This window comes from Asterias amurensis, chromosome 8 (assembly GCF_032118995.1).
Source record: "Asterias amurensis chromosome 8, ASM3211899v1".
NCBI lineage: Eukaryota > Metazoa > Echinodermata > Asteroidea > Forcipulatida > Asteriidae > Asterias > Asterias amurensis.
Window position 1 is genome coordinate 13,354,363 of NC_092655.1, and position 25,962 is coordinate 13,380,324.

The 25,962-nt window shown below is 37.8% G+C and overlaps 1 protein-coding gene across 1 annotated transcript in view; it reads right to left on the reverse strand.

The window, feature by feature from the left end:
* Nucleotides 1–25,962, reverse strand: part of LOC139941104 (bridging integrator 3-like) — a 96,053-nt gene that overhangs the window by 38,947 nt on the left and 31,144 nt on the right. The window contains exons 3-4 of the mRNA XM_071937536.1: nucleotides 12,768–12,861; nucleotides 4,366–4,460 (exon numbers count right to left, since the gene is read on the reverse strand). The gene's annotated coding sequence lies outside the window, so the exon portion shown is untranslated. The remainder of the gene's footprint in view (nucleotides 1–4,365; nucleotides 4,461–12,767; nucleotides 12,862–25,962) is intronic.

Genomic DNA, 25,962 nt, shown 5'->3' on the forward strand with positions numbered 1-25,962 from the left:
AGAAATCAACCTAATTACAGCCAATTGAAATTAAAACCTTTTTACAGATAACAACTACAACCAAAATCGTAACATTTTAAAGTCAGAAAAAGGAGCGTGGTTTTAATTAAGTAGATTTTAACAGGCTCCACATTATTTTCTTTGTAGTAATACCTTAAATTTTGGACATTGTATTCTGTCGACAGTGAGGCCTATCCATTCATACAATGATTGGTTGTTTTTAGTTATATATTTTTTAAGCCTACAAGTTTATTTACCTGCCAGAACCTTTCAAAAATGTTGTTGTTGTTGTTGTTTTTTAATTTTATTTATTTGTTTTTATTTACAAAGTTTACCTTTCTCAAACTCACGTCACTCATGTCCTTTCATTACAAAATGGAAGTCATAATAAAGAAAGCACCCACAGTATTAACGTCAACGAGTAAAGACACACTTGCCGTGTACCCAAAATCACACCCACGGCAAAGGGATATTAATTGAGTAAAACATCATAATGGATACATTCTATGTTTTCGACTGGGTACATTCTATGTGTTCTACACCGTGGGTAGACGCATACCCAACAACTTTCATGGATTATGCTCGTTATTATCCACAAATGTTTTCCTCACAGGTTTCATGTGATTGTATTCAATAAAATTAATAGCCTATAAACCTTTATCACGGTGTGGCCATCTTGATTTGACTCCATTCCAACTCATTGTAACCAAAGTGAGGCTGGACGAAATAATAGTCTGGTGCCATGTTTGCGCACTAGTTGTGGGCATTCATTACTGTTATCGAAACAGGGAACATGACCGATATGGTGACAGTGTGATAAAGGTCTATTGCCCCGTATGTGTGATTTTACGTACAGAGCAACGTTATCTTCACTTGTTGACGTAAACTAGGGTGAACCTATATAAGGAGTATGGTATTAACATCTGATTATTTTCTTTGTGAACGCCGTTTTTTTAATGAAAAGTATTGAACATCGTTTTTTCCACAAAGAATTGAAAGTTTTCCAGATAATTACTAAAGCAGATTCACGCTAAAACTTGTCTGGGTCAAATGACCAGAAAAGAGTCAAACTGACGCAGAATCCGAGTTAAAGACACTTGACACAACCAATATTTAGTACTTGTCAAAGACCAGATTTCTCACTTGGTGTGTGCATAAAATAACAAAACCTGTGAAAATTTTGACTTAATATTGGTCATCGAAGTTTCAAGGGAATAATGAAAGAGAAATTCCCTTGTTGCCTAAATTGATGTGCTTTCAGATGCCTAAAAGGGGCTTCAGACCTGAAGTCTTTCCATATTTGAGTGAGAAATTTACAGTGCATAAACCGCTGTTTGTTATTTTCAGTACACGGTCCAAGTAGCCCATTTTTATTCGTTTATTTATTTATTCAACAATTCATAGGAAGATACCAACTGTTTATTTTATTTATATGGTATTTGCCACAATTTATACCAGCCTCCATATCTGTAATGACACACGGACGATTCGTAATTGTAACTGCACATTCATGGTTTACAAGGGCGCGTTTCAATTAAAGACCCTCGACACCTTTGGTAGTTGTCGAAGACCAGTCTTCTCCTTTGGTGTATCTCAACATATGCACAAAATAATAAACCTGTGAACATTTGAACTCAATTGGTCGTCGAAGTTGCGAGATAATAATGGAAGAAAAAACACACTTGTCACCCGAAGTTGTGTGCTTTCAGATGCTTGATTTCGAGACCTCAAAACCAAATTCTGAGGTCTCGAAGTCAAATTAAAATATTTTAGTGGAAAATACTTCTTTCTCGAAAACAACATTACTTCAGAGGGAGTCGTTTCTCACAAGGTTTTATACTATTTTATATCAACAGCTCTCCATTAATTGTTAACAAGTAATTTTTTATGCTAACAGCGATCACCAATAGTGTCCAGTGCCTTTAAGGTTATTATATTTAACATATTATACAAGCAATAATATACAAGCAATAATGACCAAAGATACACGGGAGTGGGGGGCGGGGGGTGTCTTAAGATAAGATAGAATGTGATAAAAAAATGTAGCATCTTTAATGTATGTCCTGACGATAGTTCTGATTCTCTCATCATCTTCCACATCCTGCCAGCTTAATCTTTGCTCCCTCTTACCTAGACTCATCTTCTCAATACTGACTACATCCTTTTTGGCGTCTATAACAGGGAGTCGCATTTCCTTCTATGAAAATCGCAATACGAGGAAGGAACCGAGATTATTATAAGTCAAAACTTTCATCATGGAGGAGGATGGAGGGGGGGGGGGACCACACACAAAAGGGTTTGAAAATCGGCTAAGGGGGGAAGAGAAATCGTCAATTAAACGGGACGAATTTAGAGTTTCTGCGTCAAAGCAGCTGAGGGTTTTGCCGATTACTCGCGTTGCTGACGTGTGGTTGACGTGTTCAAATCCTGAAACAGGAAAAAGTGTTTGCCATTCACTGGTGATTAGGACTACGGTATCTAACGTCATAGAGAGCGGCGACTGATCTCAGAGAGAGGGAGAGGTTTCCACCGGGACGGTTAAAGGCGCTGGACATCTTCGTTAATTGCCAAAGACCAGTATTCTCACTTGGTGTATCCCCAACATTATGCATACAAATCTGTGACAATTCCCAACAATATGCGTACAAATCTGTGACAATTTAGACTTAATTGGTCATCGAAGTTGCAAGAGAATAATGAAAGGAAAAACCCTTGTTGCACACATTTGTATGCTTTCAAACCAATAATAAAAAGCCTCGGGCCCGAAGTGTTTTAATAGTTGAGTAAGAAAGTACCTCTTTCTCAAAAACTGCGTTACTTCAGAGCATAGAATGTTCAGAGAGAGAGCCGTTTCTCAGAGTGCTTTTTAATTGATCAAAAGCTCTCCATTGCTCGTTACCAAGTGCGTTTTTATGCTAACAGTTAGTTTGAGTAATTACCAATAGTGTCCAGTGCCTTTAAACACAAATCTATTGAAGAAAAAAAAAACGTGCACAAACGGCCTGACTGAGAAGAGCCACAAAGGGTATAAATAAAACTGCTACATTGGAAATTGGGAAATTGCATCGATTTCAATTGTAGATTGGTGATGGCGGGACACGAGACCGGGTCTAATGAATCAATTTTCGGGTATTTATTTAGTTTTGTCGTTCTGATTTAGTGATGGATTGTAAATATATACGTTTATACAAAATTATTTTATTTTGCAAACATGCTAATGTGAAGTGTGTACAATTTCAATGATAACACACTTGCTTTTAAATGGCAATCACTCTTTTAATGGCAATAGCCAGTTTACTTGTGTAATGTATGAAAACAAATTGTACTTTTAATGGTTTTTCTGTAAGTTTTTAACATATCTATTTGTTTATGAATCTCTGTATTTTAAACTCAATTCAGCTTGTGGCTGTGATGTTTGAATAAGGGAATAAAAGGGTAGCGACGAGTTCTTAAACGGCCGTTTTAAACCGGCAGGGTCGTTGCCGTGTGATAAAGGCCCGGGCCGAAGGCGAGGGCCTTTATCGCTCGGCAACGACCCTGCAAGGTTTTAAACGGCCCTTTATGAACGAGTCACTCTTTCATTCCCATTCATAAATGCCCTTTTGGTTAAAAGGCGTAATAAAGTAAGAAACTCTGTAAAACTTATCCGTTTCTGACGTGCTTGAGCTGTGTACGTCCGTGTGCATTGTTTTTAACAGGTTAGTGTTTAATTATTAACACTTAAAGCCATTGGACCCTTTCGGTACAGATTTTTTTTTTAAAGATCACAGATTTACAAATAATTTACAGGGTTTACAGAAGGAAATGGTGATAGACTTCTCTTGAAATATTAGTCCATGAAATGCTTTACTTTTTGGGAAAACAGTAAAACAATATCAATTCTCGTTAGCGAGAATTACGGATTTATTTTAAACACATGTGATGACACGGCGGAACGCGCGGAAACAAGGGTGGGTTTTCCCGATATTTTCTCCCGACTCCGATGACCGATTGAGCCTAAATTTTCACAGGTTTGTTATTTTATATATAAGTTGTGATACACGAAGTGTGGGACTTGGACAATACTGTTTACCGAAAGTGTATAATGGCTTTAACTAAAATGGTAAATGACTAAAACGGAACCAGACTACTTTTCGTTCCATTCCCACTGAATTGAATAAAAATAGAAACTACCAACATTTCTAGAAAGCCCAGTTGGTAGCTCGTTGGTTCGAGTCACACTATAGTAAATTTGTCTTTGTTCAGCCCCAAATTATTTATATATATATATATATAATTACTCAACCAGTTACTCTTGTCGTTTGTAATATAAATATCTTTAATAAAATTAAGATGGATTTACTGTGAAGAATGTGAAACTGTTACCATTTAATTCGTCAACGGCCCAGTGTTATTTCGGAAGAGTCCATCAATGTTTATGATTCTGTTGCCTCCATCAGTCCCTCTGGCAGGAAACATATCTAAAGAAAACAGTTGGAAAGGTGCAGCAATTAATTTGCATGACTTTATCTAAAAAATACGCCAGAAATTTAATCTATTCAGAACGAGACTCGAAAGTAAAAAGGTCATGACCTCTTTATGTATATAATGACAATTGTTTTACCAATGCTTGTTTTATATTATGGTTACACATGAATTCTGATGTGAAATAAAACATTTTAAAAACTTTTTTCAAGTATGTGTAAGTTTCTGAGTTGTTATGGTATACCTCACTTGTTCCAATTTAACGTCAGTTCACCTTACGGGATAAACGGCTGTTCACGTGTACTTTAATTGGAGTTGAGTTATAAAACAGAAACTAAACTTGTTCCTTGGTGCTTACTCGGAACCTTCTTAACCCAGTTGCATTATACAATGTTGCACGCTGTGACGGGGTCCATGGCGTTTTGTACACCCGAGGGGGAAAATGAAACCCGAGGCGAAGCCGAGGATGCCATTTCCCCTCGAGGGTGTACAAAACCCATGAACCACAGTCACAGCGTGCCGCAATTGTTTTGTTATACCTTTGTATAGTTGTTATTTCTCTTATCGAAGTTCTGCTGTCATCTGCAAGCATTATTACGACGGACTATTCATTGTTTAATAAGCAGAGAACAAGAAACAATTCCCTTGAACCCGCGGTTGTTTCGTACACAGCGCTGTAAATCGACCAACGCTGGGAACGATCAAGGTGATGTACACCGGTGTACATCACTTTTCATGTTACCCGGCACGTCGAGCCATGTAACATGCGTTTTTGTTGCGCGTCACATGATTGGTTCTCGACCAATCAAACTTCACAATTTGTACAGAGGTATAACAATTTGGCGCTCTCCACCAAACAAGCTTGCTTTTAGGAAACTCACACAACTTGATCATTACATTAAGTACCATAATGCTAATATCATTTTGTAACCTAACTGATTGGGTGGAAACAAACCGAACTGAACTGAGGTAAATACTTATAAAAAGAAAACCTTTTATTGCTCAAAGAAACTCAAATTTGTCTGTGTTCGAAGTTAAAACGAGTGTATACGGAAGTCAAATTACCAAAACTATTATAGAGTGGGCTCCGCAGCTTTCAGTTGATGATGAAACGGATTTGATTTTAAAGAGGACACAATTACATCTTGAAACTTAACCCTTGTTTTGAAATCATAGTGCATACAAATATTATTGGGCTTGGTTGATAAAGACGAATGCCATATACTGTAGTAAACATGACGTAGGGGATGTAGGGGTGGGGAAATGTTTGGTGTTCTTGCGTGGAATTTGTTGATACTCTAGATGTAATGACTTCTCGGTCACAAAAGAATAAATTGTTAAGCCATGAACTATTTTTAATAATATCCGATGCAATTTATACATTTTTTACCGGTTTTCCAGATAACTAGGAAGCGTTATTTTTGGAATTTTATTTTAAACAAATTCCTAATTTGGCGAGCACTTTTATCGTCGGACAATGCCAGTTAAATTTGTTCCACGCTCCGTACTGGGTCTCTACTCGTCATAAACTCTCAGTTATGACGCAACGAAACACGTAAAATACGTAACAGTGGAGAAGTTCAAGGGAGACCTGGATGGTGATCTCTGCATCAGCCGCGGTACAAAGGGACTTTTGAACGGCAAGGATTCGGTTTCACTGGCGGGGTGTGTGATTGCGGCCCTTTTAACGCAGACAAAAGAGCAATCCCTTTTGATGGGATAGCGCGTGAATAACTGCATGTTTGACTTGAGTATCAACGGGTGAAATAGATATCAAACAGCACCAGGGAAGCCCTTATTACGTCGGCTACTACACGTAGCATACGTAGTTGTCGACCGTTTTGGCTAAATACAGCCAAACTGCGGACAATTCGCCACAAAATATGCCCCCTTTTTGGAGCTGAACTATCCAAATATGGACCTGAATTTCACATGACACCGATAAAGGGTAATGCTTTGAAAGGTGTTCCTATTTTTACACCCGGGAGGAAGAGTGGTCAAATTTGATCCTTGGTGTGATTGTCTTGGTCAAGGAAGTGAGGTGCACCCTAAATGCCAAGACAAGATGTTTACCAAGATCACTTCTGGTAATAACAACAATGACGTTGAAAATAACATCCTCTTGCAACGATTCCTTGAAGATGCTCTATGCAATGGTTAGGCATCCGATCTCCCACCCTTTGGTCTTTGCATTCTATAAATATCTTAGGAACATTCTTGCCTCCTTAATGAAATAACCAACACACCGCATATAAGACAATAAACAAAGAAAGGCCTACACCTTATACCCACATCCGCGGTCCTGATATTTTCTTTGTAGAAAACCAACCCGCAAGAATTTGTGAGCGTTTTCCTTTTAGTAACTTCTATATATATCAATTGGACAATGAAACGTTCCTTTCCTTCCCACCCAAAGATCGCAAATTCCTGGAATTGATTTGTTTCCAAAACAAAACTCCAATACTAAAATAATTCCCTCCGTAAAATGGGGGCAAATGTTGTTTTAGAGATTGGTAACCAGCTCGAAAATAATTCAGTCGTTATAGGCGCAACAGCAAACATGACTGCAAAATATCACTTGTTTCAACATAATAGTAACATACATTTTCCTTTGGAAACTATAACGACGCCGATAACCATACGGGCTATGTCTGCTGTCGAATCACTCTTATGATTTAAAGGCAGTGGACAATATTGGTAATTACTCAAAATATTTATAAGCATAAAACCTTACTTGGTAACGAGTAACGGGGAGAGTATAAACAACTGTGAGAAACGGCTCCCTCTGAAGTGGAGTAGTTTTCGAGAAAGAAGTAATTTTCCACAAATTTGATTTCGAGACCTCAGAATTAGATGAGGTCTCGAAATCAACTTGCATCTGAAAGCACACAACTTCGCGTGACAAGGTTGTTTTTTCTTTCATTATTATCTCGCAACTTCAAAGACCAATTGAGCTCAAATTTTCACAGGTTTGTTATTTTATGTATATATTGAGATACAGCAAAAGAGAAGACTGGTCTTTGACAATTACCAATAGTGTCCACACTGTCTTTAAACGAGTATAGTAATAAACCAAAACGGAGTTCTCACAGATTATTTGGGAGAAATGATGGGTTTTGGGGTGTTAATGAAATCCACATTTTCAAATTGTCGTTAGCAACGGAAAATAGTTAAAGTGTAAGGACTCTTATCCTCGGCTATACTTATACCGTAATAATTGTATTACTATTTCGAACCATAGTGTAGTTAACACAAACTGCCCCCTTTTATATAAACACATGTGAGTAAGTCTGAAGAAATTGAGACACAACCACACACAAATAACATAAATTTCTCTCAAATAAATCAAATCGCCTACATCCCAAGAAAAAAGAAGTAGACAAAGAAATTACGTGCCAGAATAATGACCCATATTCTAAATCCAATGGGGATTTCTGCAGGAACTCAGAATGACTCGAAATTTGTGTTCAAACAACCCAGAAATAATTTAAACTGACTCAACATCTCATAAAATTTGTGTACAATAAAATAAATAGTTTCTGCGACAGACTGACCCAAAAAGGGTCAGGCTGCCCAAGACCTGAAATACGGGTCAATTCTGACCACTCAAGGAGTTTGTTAGCGCGTAATGTAACAACGGATATAGCTGCGGATATATACGGTGAATACAAGTTGAGCGTAATTATTTGTGGTTATTAAGTAAGCCTATATTATGGTAGGCTGAAGGGTGGCAAAAACTATCTCGGCTTTGGTAGACAAGATAAATTTGCGTCGTTTAAACAAAACGAAACATTTTTCAAAGATTGTGAGAAGACGTGTTTAACAAGCGCCGGAGCAAACAAAAGTGGGGGCGCTAACCCAGCTTGCCTACGGGCAGCAAGATGTTGCAACCTCCGCAAGAAAACCGCCTACGTCTCTCGAAAGTCGTCTTCAAAACAAAAATCCAAAAGCTTTTCAAGATTCGATCAGCCCGAAGAAAACAGGTTTTTTTTAAAATAAATGTTACAGTTGGTTATTGTTATATAATTTCATCGATGAGTTCACCATGAAAACAGGACATTTCCTACTATTTTCAAAGATAAGCAATCTTTTTTAATTTGAGTTGACGCATGAAAAATGGTCAATGTCCCTGAAAAAACAATTATTATCAACTTTTTAATGCGCTGTTATGTGAACGAGGAGTAGCCATAAAGAGGGCCCATGAACGCATGTGCCTAATATTAAGCCGATTTATATTTCATTGAACTCTTATTTTATGAAGCGTAAAAACAAAACGTACAGATGCCAATGATGAGAAACGCTCTCAAAGCTCCCACCTTCGGTAAACGATTTGATTTGATAAAGTGAAAACTTTGAAGGAGAGGGATTTCATTCAGTTCCAATTACCTATAAGAGGTGTAACGCATAGGCCTGAAGTCTTGAAGGGAATTGGTACGATACCTATAGCTTCAAATCTACAGGGACGTACAGTTGGCTCTGTTGCGGTGGGTTCGTGGTCCCCTATCGCCGAAAACGCCGGGTACCTAAGAATCACAGCTCAACGATAAACGCCAGACATGGCTCGTGGCATTCTATATCAGACGGTACGACTGCACTATCGCGCCAAATTATCTTTCGGGCAGAAAAACGCGGTGGATTTTTTTTAGTCTCTCTCTCCACCGACGACCGATCTTGAAGACCCGTCTAAAAGGTCGAGGTGTTCGGTGCAAGAGCCCACTACCCTGGGAGTTGCCAGGTCAGTGGTAAAAGGGTCTTTGCGTGGGAAGGTTTCAGGTGTGTGTAAGGAGGTAGGACATTTCGTGATCAAAATGTAATGTTACAAACGCCTTAGAACAATCAATATGTTATTAAACACGCGGTGGGATTATACAGTTTAGAGATATCCACACTCAATTGACCTCCGATAGCAGGAGTTCCATTGCGGCTGAGGCTATAAAAGCATTGGCCCCAATGTATTGTACAAAGTTGTGAACGGCCCCAGGAGGAATGCGTAAGCATCAAAGTGACAATATTAGTAACATTTTTATACAGAAATTGTGGCTACAGAATAAGCAATTTTAGTGAATTTAGTCGAAGTTTTCCAACAAATTGCAGCCTCGCCACAATGGGCAGGTTGTTGTATCGCTAACAATGCGTACGTCTCTATCGAGCAAGGCATTCTGGGAAAGAAAAGAAAATGGCGCAGCGAGATCGTACACCACTGGGAACGAGGTTGGGTACCACGAGACTAAAAATCCATGGCAATCTGACCAGGAGTGTCGGTTTTACAGTGTCGGTATTGACTTGAGCCTTCAAATAAAGGACAAGTTGTCTCAGCATGGATACATTGTTGTTTCTTACTGAAGCAAGTACAAAGTAAAACTTCCTCTTTCGAGAAAGACAAAACAAACCTATAGCCATCTACGTTCGTTCATCAAAGAGCACTGCTCACTGCTCTCAAATTGACAAGTGAACGTCGACCGTGAATGTATCACGAACATATTTTAGACTATCAGCTTTTCGAATAATATTCAACCGAATCTTTTTTTTGAGATAACCACCCCCAAAAATTATGTGTAGTATTTGCAAGCAATTATCGAACTATGGAGAGGTGGGGTTTCATTGGATTAACCACAAAATGTGCTGTGAGCAATGAACTCATAATACGCTCGGCACAGGGAGTTAAGAGGCAGCGTGGGATTATATAGCCTATGGTACTGTCTATCTTTCCCTCTGCTGATATCACCTTGGTTAAATAATCGAAAACAATATTTCAAAGTTAAAGGCCTCAGTAGAACCTTTTAAAGTGTATTTATACGCTATGATCTTTGAGCTTGAAAGGTCCACTTTGTCGTCAATTATCATACATTCCGAGGGGCATTGGTTTTCTTATGCATTTTCTCAACCTACACCACTTAAACTGTGTCACGAAAGATAGATAAAAAGAAAGCATGAACGATTTTAAAACATTGCGTGGTTAAACACGCAGTCATGGGAGATGTATAAACCACAAACAACAACTAATAATTTCGAATGAGTTTGCAAAAGAGCAAACAAGTCAACTTTGTCGTCAATTATCATACATTCCGAGGGGCATTGGCTTTCTATAGGCATTTTCTCAACCTACACTATTTAAAACTGTGTCAGGAACAAAATAAAACAAAAAGAAAGCATAGCATAAAATAATTTGAAACTTTGCGTGGTCAAAACGCCATCGTGGGAGATGTAGGCATATATAATACACAAACAACAACCAATCATTTCGCATGATTTTGCAAAAAGAGCAACAAGAGAATCGTCAATTGGATCACTGCGACCCAGCGCATACAATTTATCGAACTGTCCATGGCAGATTTGGGGTACTACCAAAATTGAAGTTTAAATAAAATACATATTCTCTTCCCAAAATCATTGTCCATACAAATAATAATAGTAACCGTACTTATTACGCTTCTTTCGCCAAAGGATACAAAGCGCCAGGTATTATTACTGCAAGGAGTGGGACGAAGTTTGAGATATAAGACCTAATCCTTAGCACCATGCAATGGTTTACAAGGTGCTGTGGTGCAATATGCTGCCAATCCAGCCAAGAACACCGGGGCGAACCCCTTCTCTGTACGATAAGTACACTGGGTTCTTTACATGCGTTTACACAACACATGGGACCAACGGCTTTACGTTTACACAACACATGGGACCAACGGCTTTACGTCCCATCCGAAGGACGAAGCAATGGTTAAGTGTCTTCCATTACCTAAAGGTAAATTTCTTTGCCGAAAAAACCGAAACACCGCATTGAGCAACTCTATATGGAATTTTTACAGGTTATGTATGTCGGTCTGTGTGCTTTTTATGTGCGATGTTGTTCTGCTCACTTGCAATTTCAAATCCCACTTTCACAACCGTCGAATAATACTCAAGCTTTGTTTATTTATTTCTTTGACTGAATTTCCCACACGGTTTATACCTGATACAAAATTAAGAGCCAGTGCATCATAATTTACCCTAATCGAACTGGGGGAGCAATCTGAGGTTCAGAGAGAAGCATCTCAGCGAGTGAATATGAAACCGAAGAACGGCGCGTTACACCCGCCCACCATGCGGGGGCGCGGTGGCATGCTCCCCCACTGTTATTTATGCGATAGGTGGCATCTGTAAGTTTTGTATGTTGAAGGCTAAAGGCCTTCTTGAGACGGTGAGGTTGCGGATAGCAAACCGGGACATCCTCTTTGTATATAGCATAAGGATAATTATGATGATTTATTCAAAGGAGGATCCCTGGGTAGAATCCAGGGTAGCTGTTGACTGCCCCTTCCAATGTATATAAAGATACAACTTGCACGCAGCCTGTTTAACTGTCTATGCTTGATCTTCTATGGAAAGGAGTCGCCATCTTGGTAGTGGCATGTCCATAATGTTATGACTCACAACGTGATAATTTACGAAGAAATATTGTTGGCTCAACGGATATTAGAAACAATGCTGAAATGAGTATAAGGAGAAATTCTTTAATTTTACGCAGGTAAACATTAGCAAAATTATCGCATTTTTATATAAAATAATAAAACACCTCTCCAAAACACACCTATCGGTCACAAATCCAGGATACCAAACCATTTACCAATTGCTGTAAGCAATGAAGGACTGGCAAGATGCAGTATAACTACAACAAAATGGGGGAAATCTGACTCAGTCTGTCCAGCCTATTTCGCTCCCCAGCAAGAAGACATCTTCATCATTGACCCATCTGTGTTGTCCTCGTCCAAGACAACGAAACCATTACTCTGAACTCATCCATCCTCATATTTCATTTTGTATATACGAGTGAAAACCACTCTTTTTGTCCTCTGTGCCACTCTTACAAAGAGCCATATGGCGGAAAACTTCTGTTACAGTGAAATACGGTACTTTCAACTCAAATTAGAGTGAAGTTTGTTCCATTTTCACTCAAAAAGAGTGACACAGATTGACTTTCACTCTGAAAAGAGTGAAACTGACACAAATCGGACAAGAGAGTGAATTGTCCACTCTTTTCTGTATATGAGTCCAGTCTATCAACTTATGGGTCCAATTGTCATCTTTCCACCTTCTTTGATTGTATTTTCTTGCACTTCCATTTTCGTCTTAGATGCTAACCATATGTCCTTCTCTTGTGAAACCAATCAAGACATTTCCCATTGCTCTATCTCTCTCTCTACCCCTCTCGGACTCTTAACTTCTTCACCTGCCTAAAGTTCTAGTTTCTTTTCGAATCCCCTTTCACACGAGAGCAATTAACCAAGGGTTCCTTGCTAAATTAATAAAGCAAGGTCGTTAAAACTTACCTAATGTACCGTGTGTGAAAGAACAACATTTTTTTACTGTCCAAGTTCTCTTGCAAAATCCCCACATAGAGCTTGCAGGAAAGAACGGAGTGTGCTGTAAGAACAAAAACGTATTCAGCGCTTAATAAATGTTGTGTATTATTATTATTATATTACTGGGCAAAACAAGTCTGATACCTTCTGACAATGTTTTGCCGATGTATTGTTACAAACCCCAAATGTCAAAAAATTGCCAATGATAATGTTTCAATGCTATTTTGCAACCTCGTTTCGCATGTACGCTATACCAATACATAATTGCAAACTGATCGAGTAATTGATATATCGTATTATTAGTCGATAATGATTTATCGTTATTGATTGGTTTAATGTCTTGTATTTTATTCCATGCACAAGGCCTACACGAGCTCCTTCAAGTCCACTGTATATGACAAGCGTATACCTGCACCGCAAAAACAAATCTGGATTTCTACTTAACAAGGAATGAGTTAACGAAATATGGTCGAGTCAATGAAGTATATCATGAGTCATCTTTCAATTATAATAGTCACAGGTAAGGACATCATTAACAAACTATCTTTGGGTCCTCAAAGATGATTTAAAAGGTTAAACGACAAGTAGAATGTCACAAGACGTTCGAAGAAAAGGATTTACACAAACAAGAAAGGAGCGACACACCCCCCTCTTTCTGTTTTTTTGTTATGCAAGTCGTCTGACACACAAGACCTGAAGGCCACTTCAAGAGGTGTAGGCTACTATTAACTGTTTTCCCAGGGGCCATTGCCACCTTCTCTAGGGGCTGAAACAGGGTTACCCCTTTACAGTCCATGCACGGATGTAGGCTTGGGTATCATCCATCAGAAGCCCGAGTGGTAGAGCAGAAAGCGCCACCTCCCCCTCTATCTCTAGCTTCCAGTTAATTACTCCAATTACTTCGATGACTGTGGCTAACCTTCTACCTCAATGTCACAAGACGTTTGAAGAAACAGATTTACAGAAACAAGGAAAGAGCTACCCACCCCCATACCTCTAAATTCTCCTTAACTAAGTCTGACGAGAAATTTACATAGAAACCTTCGCTTATCCTGTACACGATTGGTCTTGTACGTGCGCGGTAAGCTATCATGTACGTACACGACAAGTGTTTCTGAACGCTACACTATTTCAAGTTTTTATTGTACGTGCACGACAATCTATGATGTACGTACACGATAATTTGGACCTAGTTATCCTGTACGTGCAATGTAAGTATTTGTTTATTTATTCATGTGGCCAATATGCTTCCGTAGAAATTAACTAACACTAACAGTTACTTTTTCTCCCAGGCCAACCAATGTGGAACTTTATACCTTTGCGGCCAACACACCTTCACCCTAATCGACGGAACTAGAAAGATAAAAAAGAGAGGTAACTTTTTGTTAAGAACAAGAACTATCGTTGCCATCGTTCCTATGTATACAAGGTACCAGGCAAAAATTTACTAACACACCATAAAGGACTGTCCAATAGAATCGTTTCATATGACATTAAAGGACTCACAATGCGACTATAATATTTCATTGTTTAAACGAGATACAGCTAATATATACTTCCTTGTGTGGTAAACAAGTAAAGTGGTTGGGGTTAAACTAACGGCACTTTATCTTACTATACTAAAAGCCTGGCTTTAGTGTCAATAAGAAGTACTCACAGTGAAAAACGATATAGGTTTGTGACTGTGACTATAGGTTTACACCTTGTTAAAGGTCACAAGGATAACATGGGCTTTGGGTGAATTCTCTTAAAGGTTTACCACAGGTGAACATTTCTCTCTTCGAGAAATGCAGAGTTCTTTTGATATAAATTCCATATTTGGAGTAGGCTATTTAGTTTAGGATTTCTCCTCTGTACTTGTCCATATAGACAATAATCCAGAGAATCTTGATTATATTAGTATATGAAGATGACTTGATTCCTGTGTATTTATTTGACTCAACTTGTACTACCGATATGAATGGTCATCAATTCAGAACACCCACTCTTTGTCCTCATGGTCGATCAATGGTTCACCTTTAGGTCCCCAAGGGAACTCTCATATGTAGACAGCGCCCACCTGCCCTTATCCCATGGGTACACATATACCTTAGCCCAGTGTACCCACGCAGGAAATGGGTTGATGGTGCATTAGTGGGTGTTGTTGCAGAGAAAGATTACTCTGGGTTGACTCCTACGCAAAGCGTGCAACAGGCCATGAATTTGCTCCGTTACACGTGAAATCGGTGTAATACAGCAGCTTGGTCTGTGGACGAGGCGGCCGTTATTTTTGAACCCAGTACAAGACACGTGGCGAGTCACGAAATGTTTTGAGCGACACTAGGGTGCCAGACAACACTTTGACCATCAGTGAACCCTAGTCAAGTTGATCTTTCATGGACAATGAAGAGCCAATGTTCCATAATATTTATCATCGGGATCGTTTAGGGCACTAAAATCAACAGGTCTTAGCTGAAAGGGCTGATTTCACGGAGCTTCCACTTAATTGCACGGTAAACCTTACAGCTTCATGGTAACCGACTTTTTATTTTAGGTGCATGTATATTTTAACTTCCAACAATCTCTATGCGAAGAAAACCGTTGTATCTTATTCTCAAATCTGAATCTTCATTACAGGAACGTTACAGAATTGGTAGGAAACAAAAATCTTGAAGATCACAGATTTAAATCAAATTTACACGGTCTAATGATGATGAAAGTTGAAAACATCCCTTGAAATATTTCTGTCTGAAATGTCATATTTGATGAGAAATAAATAATCTAACTTCGCGTTTGGAGTTTATCGCTCAGTGAGCGTCATTTGTATTTTGGCATCGATGCAATGCAAAATTTGTAATCGGTTTTTCACTATTCTCTCGTGACCCAGGTGACCGATCGATCTCAAACTTCTACAGGTTTGTCACTTAATGTATATGGTGGACTACATAAAGTGTTTACACAGCCAGCAACTGTTTTGTTAGCAAAAACCAATTCTCTAATGTTCCTTTAAAGTTTCGATTTCAATTGATCAAGTTAATTATCATTAAATAGTCGACCTGCTTTGAAAGGAATCGAATACAACGATAACTCATTAAATTAAAAGTTGGTTGGCTTTTGACTGATCCATATTAGACTTCACTTTTCTTTTCAATGTTGTATTTTGACATACGTAACTTTTTCTTTTTAAGTTTCAGTTGAAATGGTTTTCAGTTGAAAGTAACCATGACAATGGTTGGCGGTATTCACTTTTCCTTATCTTAAAAGTTAATTTGCATATATACAGAAACACTATATAAATTCTCTGAACAGGATGAGGCACTATATAGGGGGTACAATTCCGGAACATTTTATGGGATGAAATGCCTGGTATAGCGATAATAAACAAACATTGTTTGTTTCCATTGTAAAATGTATATCTGTTTAGCAACTATCTGTTGTGCTTAGCACTGTTGGTTAGACTTTGCAACAATGTTGTATAAACCCAAAGATTGAAATATTACATAAAACACAGTTATTAATGAAAGCTGTTGTTAATGTTCATATTATAAAGTATATTACTTGATAGTTGCATCATTTACTTATTGTTGTCACTTTGAATACTTGGTTTTCTTTGACTTAAACAGGTAACACATGTTTACCAATTGGATGCTGGATGCTTTTTAATTGCTGCCGGAACTTTCTTATTGTTTAAGTTGTTATGTTTAATAGCGTATTGCGTATTTTGATCACATATTGTCTGTTTTTTGTAAAAAATAAAAGTAAACTAGTTTCCTTTTTTTTCGTATTATGTTCTTGTGAGTCATACAGCTAATGTGACTCATACGTTATACCCTTTTTTTTAAAGTCATTTTAGACTGCTTTATAGTTTTAATATCGAAGATTGAACATTTGTGATTATATCAAAAGATCTTGACTAAAAACCACAGGCCGTTTTTGTTTGAATTCGAACAATAGAAATGCTGTTTTGCAAAGTAATATTAAAGGACACTCTTGCTTCCATAAACATACAGATATTATTGACATTAAAAACGAGTTGGCGATTGCAAGTTTCACTTCTAAGTTCAACTAAAGTTGTCAAAATATTGTTTCAAAAATAAAATAATAAAATTATGTATAAATTCCGCGATTACAAACAAACAAAAACCGATAGAATATCAAATTGTACTCCCATCAAAAGTGCGAAGGCTTTGCTGCCAGATATTATACGGTGACTCATGGTGTATTCGCCCACCACCTTCACGCCATGCCCGCTTAAACAAGCGCGTTGGTGGCCCTCGAATTTCCGGCGACAAGCTCGAGTCTGCATGGGAAGTTATTCATTTGTTAAGTTTTGATGGTTCTCTTATATTTATAAGAAATCATTTCGCAAGAATTTTTTTTTTTTTTTACGAAGCAACAGTTAAGAAGAATGCTTCAGCAAGCTGACGTCAGTATATTTCGAATCCTAAGGATACGTCTGATGGTTAACTTCTTGTTTCACAAACGAGTTTCTTATTTTGTGAACGACAAGTTGTAATGAACCCTTTTGATTATAAAGTTAATTAAAACCACTGTGTTGCTCTATTAATGCTCAACTTCATTATGTGCTATTATAAGTTTACAAGATACGCAAGGGAAATAGACTAACGTAAGAGGTTTTTTTTTTTAACTAGACTTGAAACGAAAAGAACAAAATACAAAACAACAGTATTTTGTACTGGGAATTTGTCTTCACGTTAGTTGATGTATATCAATCACCCAATTGGTGATAATTACTGCGATCCTTATTATTACTTCGGCCAAAGAGACCCCAGAACCCATATGCGCATAAATTCCTCAACTCTTCGAACTCAACACCTAAATGTTTGATAGTCCTATGATAAGTATTTTGGGTCCTGATGCCGCCATGTCCTATAACTTAAAGCCAGGCAACTTCCTTGAGGAATTGAAATTGGTATTGGGTAGTGTGGTATATAAGCAACACGGGCCGTTGTCAGTAACCAGTTGCGACTATTATCGCGTTATAATATTTCTAAACAAATGGGGATTATTGAATAGATTCTAAAATTTATCTTGTCGCGTTATGCAACCAGGGCCCAATTTCATCTGCTAAGCACACACATTTGCTTAGCATGAAATTACTTCCTTGATAAAAAAAAACAGGATTACCGAACAAAATTCCGTTTGTTGCATATTGCTTGTTACTGGTATTCAGCTGTTGTTTGCTTATCCTGAAAATCACGTGGAAATTTTGTTGGTAAATCCTGTTATTGTCAAGGAAGAAATGTCATGCTAAGCAAAATTTTGTGCTTAGCAGCTCTATGATATTGGGCCCTGTTGTTTAGACCATCTATCCGTCAGGGGAACTCGGTAAACAGATAGCAAATGGGTATAAACGCCAAGCTGAACAGCCAACCTCTCGCATACGAACAATGGTTCACCTCTATGGATTAAGTATTGCTGTCATTTAAAACAAAATGTGATTCAGAATACCATGCAGACAACAATACTTATTCTAGTCATTGTGAAATCAGCGGTCTATACTGGTTTGGTGGGATTCGAACCCACAATCTTATGATTGCAAGTCCTGCAATCTAAACACTGGAAATACGATGAAATGGAAATGAGAGGTGCGAGGTGACAATCCGGAATGGGTCAACGCCGTGAAACAAGGTGTTGAGGCACTAAAAACATATGGCTGTGTTTGAGGGTGGGATTCGAACCTTAAATTCGAACGAAAAAAAAAGATACCACCATGAAAAAGGGAGTTTAGAGAGTTACATAATTGTTTAATGTTCCCCACAGTTTCTTTTGATTCTGATAAAAGGCTTTCCTGTGGGGCAAAAAAACTAGTACAAACTTAAGAATATAACCCTTACAGGTTTGTTGTGCTAGATGTTTCTTTTTCATAAAGTTTTGTTTTTTAACATAACATTATGCAAGTGTTAAACCGTTGCAATCCAAATGTTATTAAAATTACGCACGTTTTCGTTTTTAAACGATAGTTTCCTATTCTACATAAATATTTCACAACATCCTTTTCCTTTTTATACTTCAACCTCAGATTTTAAGTTTTTTAGTAGGAAATAGCGGAACTTTGTAGCCCTCGGCTAAACAGAGAGAAGCGTGTATCACATGTCATTCCCCGACCACCGAGACTACACTCGGGAGCACGGGGGAGCAACGACTCGCAACGTCCGGCTAAACGATATACGGAAATCACCACAAATCTTCAGAGGTCTCGTGTATAAACGTTGGTTTAATTTTTTCCATTTTGGGCGAAAATACTACTGGAATTTCCTTGAAAAGGATTTTACAAATGTATAATGAAGAAACTCAATATGATAATTGATTGGTTCCGATCTTTTAGTAATGTTTCTTTTAAGAAAGCCTGTTTCTTTAAGCATGCAGAATGTTTTCTACAAAAAAAAACATATCTTTTTCTAGAGTTATCTCAATCATTTTACCTTCTTATGTTTTTACGAATACACAACAAAAAACAAACTATCTAACAATATTATCTGTTAACTAAACGTGTATAAGTCGTCAAGTCATGATTCTTTCAAATCTTATTTTTTTCTCACAAAGTTCAAAACTTTGATTTAGATGATCTAGATGGAATGGCGCTATACAAATCCGGTTATTATTATTATTACTATTATTTTGTTATCGAAAGTGGATGTCTCCCTTGATTCCAAACACTCAATGCACTATGCTTTGTATTGTTACAACGGGCCACGGTTACCTATGTTTCACAGTTCAGATTTCTTTTGAAGTTCCCCTTCTTTACATTTGTTTCACCAACGGCAACCATCGTCTCAGAATAAATTTTGAAATACCACAACAACAGAAAATTTATTTTGTCCTCAAACAGTAACTCCAGAGATGGTGGGTAGGCCTACGGTGTCTCAGGATTGTCAGGAAGAGGGGAAAAATGTATCAAAGGTGGTTGGGAAATTGAAACCGCAAGATGAAAACACTTTGAGGGTGTCCACACGTCACAACACGTGCCCACAGTAAACTGGTTCCAAGAAGAAGAAAAAATAAAGAAAAATTGGTAGCCTTTAGTTCGACAAATAAAGTGTTTTCTCAACTATAATTAATGATCCTTCGTATGAGACTTTGAAATAAATGTATCAATGGTTTGATCTGGCGCCGCAGCCCGGCGTCTCTCAGTTAAGTTGTCTCTCTTTAACTGACCCAACTAATCAAAAGTATGTCACAGATGTCCGACGTGGCCTCGTCAAATTTGTATATTATTTATAGATTTATATATATTTTTTACGAGCTACAGCATCATCAATTACGAAAACTTATGCAAACAAACAAATCGCACTGTCGGCACTCCTCTGTGTTAAAAAGTTCATTTTCGTATCCAAACCAAACAACAAGTGGTGTGCCTACATAAATTTCGACCTCAGCAGAACGAGGAACCCAAAAGTAATCAAGTTTGGACACGAATTTGTTTCCTAAAAACAATCCTCGGGCTTTTTAGAATTGTTTGATTCGGAGAATGTTGGGGATCTCTTCCGAGGGATGAACTTTATTTTACATTGGTGTCATGAATGAAACCTGTACAAATATCTTCTCCTTCTTTTTAAAATTATTAATCAACGGTTCAAAAAATTATTGCCTTAAGACAACTTCTTGATTGAAAAACACCCACAGAGTAAACAGAAGTCGTCAATCCTTCGCCATGAACCCCCACAAGGTAAATCTAGTTTTACACAACACTTAGACAACTTATAAAGGAGTTCTGGACAAGCAACTTATGGTTTTACTAAATCTTAACAACCTAATAATAAATAATTCATCACCAATTCACTATTTAAAACATTCCTTGCAACTGAGTTTTTATAAGGTGGATGTGATGTAAAGGAAACGCATGATGGGCAAATCAGCGTCTTCAGACGGTGATGCAAACCACAATGAGTTGACTCAAAAAAACTCTGCGTCAGGAGGGCACAGTGCCAAGAGTTTCTTAATTGCTATAGTCTTCGATCCTCAGAGCAAATCAAATGCATCCTACAAAAATTCCTTCTGTAAAAAAAATGCTTGTTAATTGACTCTAATCCAAATGCCCAAATTCGTCCTGTCAATTTCCTCATGTCTTCTTAAGCCCGGTTCATACTTCCTGCGAATGCGATACGAATTTTGACTTCACTTCGCAGAGAATGTTTCGCAGGAGTTGAGAGCAGTTCAACTGTTGCGATTTCTTTGTGGCGAACTTGTGACGTCAAAATTCGTATCGCATTCGAAGGAAGTTTAAACCGGGCTTATCCTACTGTAGTAATGAGAGAAACATCTATTCAAGTTTATCATTTTGTGTCTTGTGTATTATTACCGATCGAAGATCGCACAAGACGTTTCAATAAAATTAAAACAATACAAATTGATGGGGGATAAAACAACGCCCGAAAACCACAACAAAACGAAAAACTGTGAACATTTTAGCTCAATTGGTCGTCGAAGTTGCGAGATAATAACGAAAGAAAAAAAAACCTTGTCACACGAAGTTGTGTGCCTTCAGATGCTTGATGTCGAGACCTCAATTTCTAAATCTGAGGTCTCGAAATCAAATTTGTGTAAAATAACTTTACTTGGGAGGGAACCGCTTCTCACAATGTTTTATACTATCAACAGCTCCTCATTACTCGTTACCAAGTAAGGTTTTATGTTAATAATTCATTTGAGTAATTACCAATAGTGTCCACTGCCTTTTAAATCACAACTCTCAACAAGATACAAGATATCGCACTAAGCTTGTATTTCCACCATGCTCAGTGGAGTTCCAATGAGGCACCGAGCTGTAAGTTAATTATTTTAATTTACAAACTGACTTACATCGCAGCTTTGGAGAGTCTTACGTTCACTACGTATAAATCGCTATCAATGCAAAGTGTATACTGACAGCACTTTCTTAATAGATAAAGACAATGTGAAAAAGGTAAAAACCTATCTCTATACAAAAATGAAAATGATTACATTTCTTCTAAGAGAAGCAGCAGTTTTTTAAAGATTGAGGGGCAACTTTTCTTAAAGTAAAAAAACTTACCTCTTTTTTGTTACAAACATTACAAACATTGTTCTTTTACGACACAAATAGTGTGTATAAGTGCACTTTTATAATACAATATTTTAAAGGTAAATCTTTAAAAACCAAGCAATAAAGAACCCATTGACTTGGTAGAAAAACAACAACAACAACAAAAGTTACAAAATACCTTGTTTTCAAAACAACAATTCAACCACACACTCTTCCTTTGTCATCAGACATTAAACATCTGCACGTAAGTTGGTGCCAAGACGTGACCGTCAATATTAATTCTTTTGTTTTGCTGGGGTCGTGTCCAATTTTGACGTAGGGGATAAACAAGAGTAAAGATAAGAATAACAACACCGTCCAAGATAACATAATAAAAAAGGGCAAAAGGACTGAGTTTTGTTTTTGAGTATTGCACTTCAGATTCTAACAATTTATCACTCAATCACATGCACTCCTGTACGATTCATCAACAAATTGTGTAACTACGTAAGCAGAGCTATGATTACATCAGACGTCGCTAACAACATCTTGCCCGCTATTTTGGTTGCCATGTATATAACAGGGTATTATTTCAGTCGAAGGCTCAAGACAGTTTGCGGGGGGAAAAACAGTCGATCAAGACAGGATTTACTTGTTACGAGAGCATACAAATATGACTATTCTCATCATGAAATATTAATGTCCAAAGTAACTGATTGTTTTTGAGGGCAATTTTATGTCCCAGTTAAACTTGATTCTTCCCTGCCGCAAAAAGCCGTCGTTTTTTTTTAGTGCGATTTAACCTTTCATCACCCCTCCCCCCCCCCCCAAAAAAAAAAAAAAAAGAAAAAAAAATTAACTACTTTATTGGAATACATAATTAAAGGCTGCTAAGATTAATAAACTGACATCAAATGGGAAATCCATACCTACTTGGACAGTAAAATGCAGCTTTAAAAAAAACTTCCCAACTAAAAATCCCAACTGATGTTAAAATACTGTATCCGTCGATGAATTCTTTTTGAATTCTACTTTTGCTTTTTAAAACGCGGATTAGTTTGTTTAAAGGGTATATGTACTTTTCCTAACAAAAAACACAATGTCCACAGATTTACATTAAACTTACACAGTTTGAAGATTATGTTAGTAGAAAGCTTCCCTTGAAATTTTACTTATACTGAGGTGCTGTAGTTTTTGAGAAATGAGTAAAAGTAATAATTTTCGTCTCGGTTTTAGCATGTAAAAACGTATTAACCAGTTATGCTATGGTTTTGGTATAATATCATAACTGGTTAAGGGGATTTTACATGCTAAAATAACTTTGGTCTCATGAGACCAAAATTATGTTGTGACTTGTTTTACTCATTTCTCAAAAACTACACAAAAAACAACATTAGTTAGTAATATTTGAAGGGAAGCTTTCCACTATCATTATCTTCAAACCCTGCAAGTTTAATGTAAATCTGTGGACATTTTGAAAAAGTACCCGAATCCTTTAACACTATAAATAAAAGCAGGAACTGTTTTTGTAAAGTTTTCCTCGTTTATCATAAAAATATGAATGCAGAAACTAATTGTTATTATGGTTGGTGGATATGACGAGAGAACGCGCTTTGAGTTTGACGCCCTGTGATGTTAAAATTGTAAGTGAAGATGACGTTACCAAATAATATTTTGCAAAGATTGCTCCAAGCTAAATGCTTCTTAATGATGGCAGTATCATTTACCTTACTGTATTAAGTTCATCGTCAACAAATCGAAGTGTTTTTGTTTGTTTCATATTTTCATGGCATCATTGACGTCCTATGCAGGTGTGATATTGTGTATCTAAATGCCATTTATTGTTTCATGTTTTTTTAAATTTTATTTCCAATGCATTCAAAGAGTACAACTTGATACCACGTGCAGCGTCAACTTATTTGAACCAAACTATCGTAACGGTTCCTCTTCGGTGTTTGTGTGCGGGGGGGGAGGGTGGATGGGGGTCGGGACCATTCTAAGAAAACTTAGCGGATGGGATATTACGTATGTAATAATGCCGTTTCCGAATTTCCTTACAAAGGGAATTATTTTCATCGCATCAAATAATTATCCACTCTATTAACAGATTAACTGGGACAGGAATGAATTATCTATATGTAACTCCAACCGTATCGGATGTTATCGTGAAGTTGCAAACAACAAAGAAAGGCCAGATCCGATCCTCCAGGGGAATACTGGATTGTACGTAAATCTGCCTCTAGAAATCGGTCGAAAATGAAAACCCAAGTTAGAATGATTATTTCCGGGTAAAGCAAAACATCATATAGCACTGAGAACAAGATGAGCGTTGAGACTGCCGTGTCTTATGATGTGGCGTCATTTCACGACATATGCATGGCAGTCCGTATCGTAATCACTGAGCCGCTGACGTACGCATGCATTAAATCGAGAGCGGACTATATTCATGAATGGTCTTGTACACGTCAGTGATGAGACGCGTTCCGATTGGCTGTCGGGTGGCGCTTAATATTCAAATGAGGTCGCGCGCGGTTGCTACAGGCTTTCCTACATGAAAGTCTCACCGTCTAGATTACTACAGCAGACGACTGCATGAGAGATGGTTATTAAATATGACCCAGTGGCGTACGTATCATCCAGTGAATTGGTAATGAGCTCACTGATGACATCACGAGCTGCTCGCTACGACGATGCTGTGTCTTGCGTCAGGCAGCGGTGGAAAACGTGAAACAGGCGAGCTGGCTCGTGTGACGACATCAGTCCGTGCACATTAGCAGCAATCAATGGCTGAGGCGGGCTAAAAATAGCCACGGCGAGGGCTGGATGACGACAGCAGTGCGAGGTCTTAGCTAGACGGGTTGCAGTTTCCGCGACGTATGTGTAAGCCGGGCATAACCCTGAGTGGAAGACTGCTCCTCGGTCCCATGACCGCGCATTGTCTGCCCCAGTGACGATTCAGTTGAAGTTATAAGGAAACGGTATCTACTCTATTAGCATTGCATTCATCTCTAGAAATAGCTGACAAAATTGATGAATTATCTCGGGCGGGTGGTTTCCGATTGCCGAATCTTAAAAAAACCTCGATTGTATTTATATTTAGAAATCTAAAAGATGGAAATACTCCACATTATCCCTTCCGTAAACGCTTTATTTTTTAATTTAGGCTAACCAAATCTGCACAGGAAATGTACTGTAATATAACAACCGGTCTTTTATACTCCCTCTATTACATTTATGAATACCGTAAAATGCATTCTAAAAATAATTGACAATCTCTGAGACTATTTCCCTGATGTCCATCCCGATTTAGGGGAGCATAAAGTATATAGGGCCTATTGTTAAATTAGAAAAGTGTTTTCATTAGTATTTTCATGGTTGATTCCGGGCAAACATGTTCCGGATGGGCATGGGTTGCAAAAGTCCAGTCTGTGAGTGTGGAGCTGCCCTCAAAACAGCTGCCCAAATCACCATGGATTGCTTTTTCACAATTGCTCTGGCGAGCAGTCCCTAAAGGATCTATAGACAATCTAGCTACACAATGGCTAATTGTCACCAATTGTTTTATTTAATCAAAACCCGAGACATGCGCATATATTCTGTGTTTTAATGGGGAATGTAATTGGGCTTCAAATACGTGTTAATACGTCATGCCACTTCACTGTAATGACGACATAGACATATTGTAGAAAGATGCGTGTAGGGTTCTTTGCATGGTATTTGTTTTTCCAATAATTAACATTAAAACGACCGCCCTTCAGTCGTTAAACTCTCAATGGCTAAAAACTTCCGCTTTTGTATCTATATTTAGAACTATGTAAATTCGAGTTTGTATGCTTGATTAACAAAACAAACTGAAACATAAGGTTTTTCCAAGTAATAAGCACGTGCACAGCTCGTAATGGAAAACTAAAAAGATGTCTTTTTTAAGAGGGTCTCCGTGTTGGCGTGCGGTAAGACTTGTAATTTTCCCCATTTACAAGACTCTGTCTATCTGATGGAAATTATTGCAATTAGCCCCTCTTAAATGTTCATTAAGAGGGCTGTGACCCAAAGAACCCCATCCGACCCCACCCGAAAAGAAAACATATAAAAAAGCGGGTGAGTAATAATAAACATACCACAAACAAAACAATAACGCACAGATTAATAGATAAATAGTGGAAAGAGGGGGAAAAACAA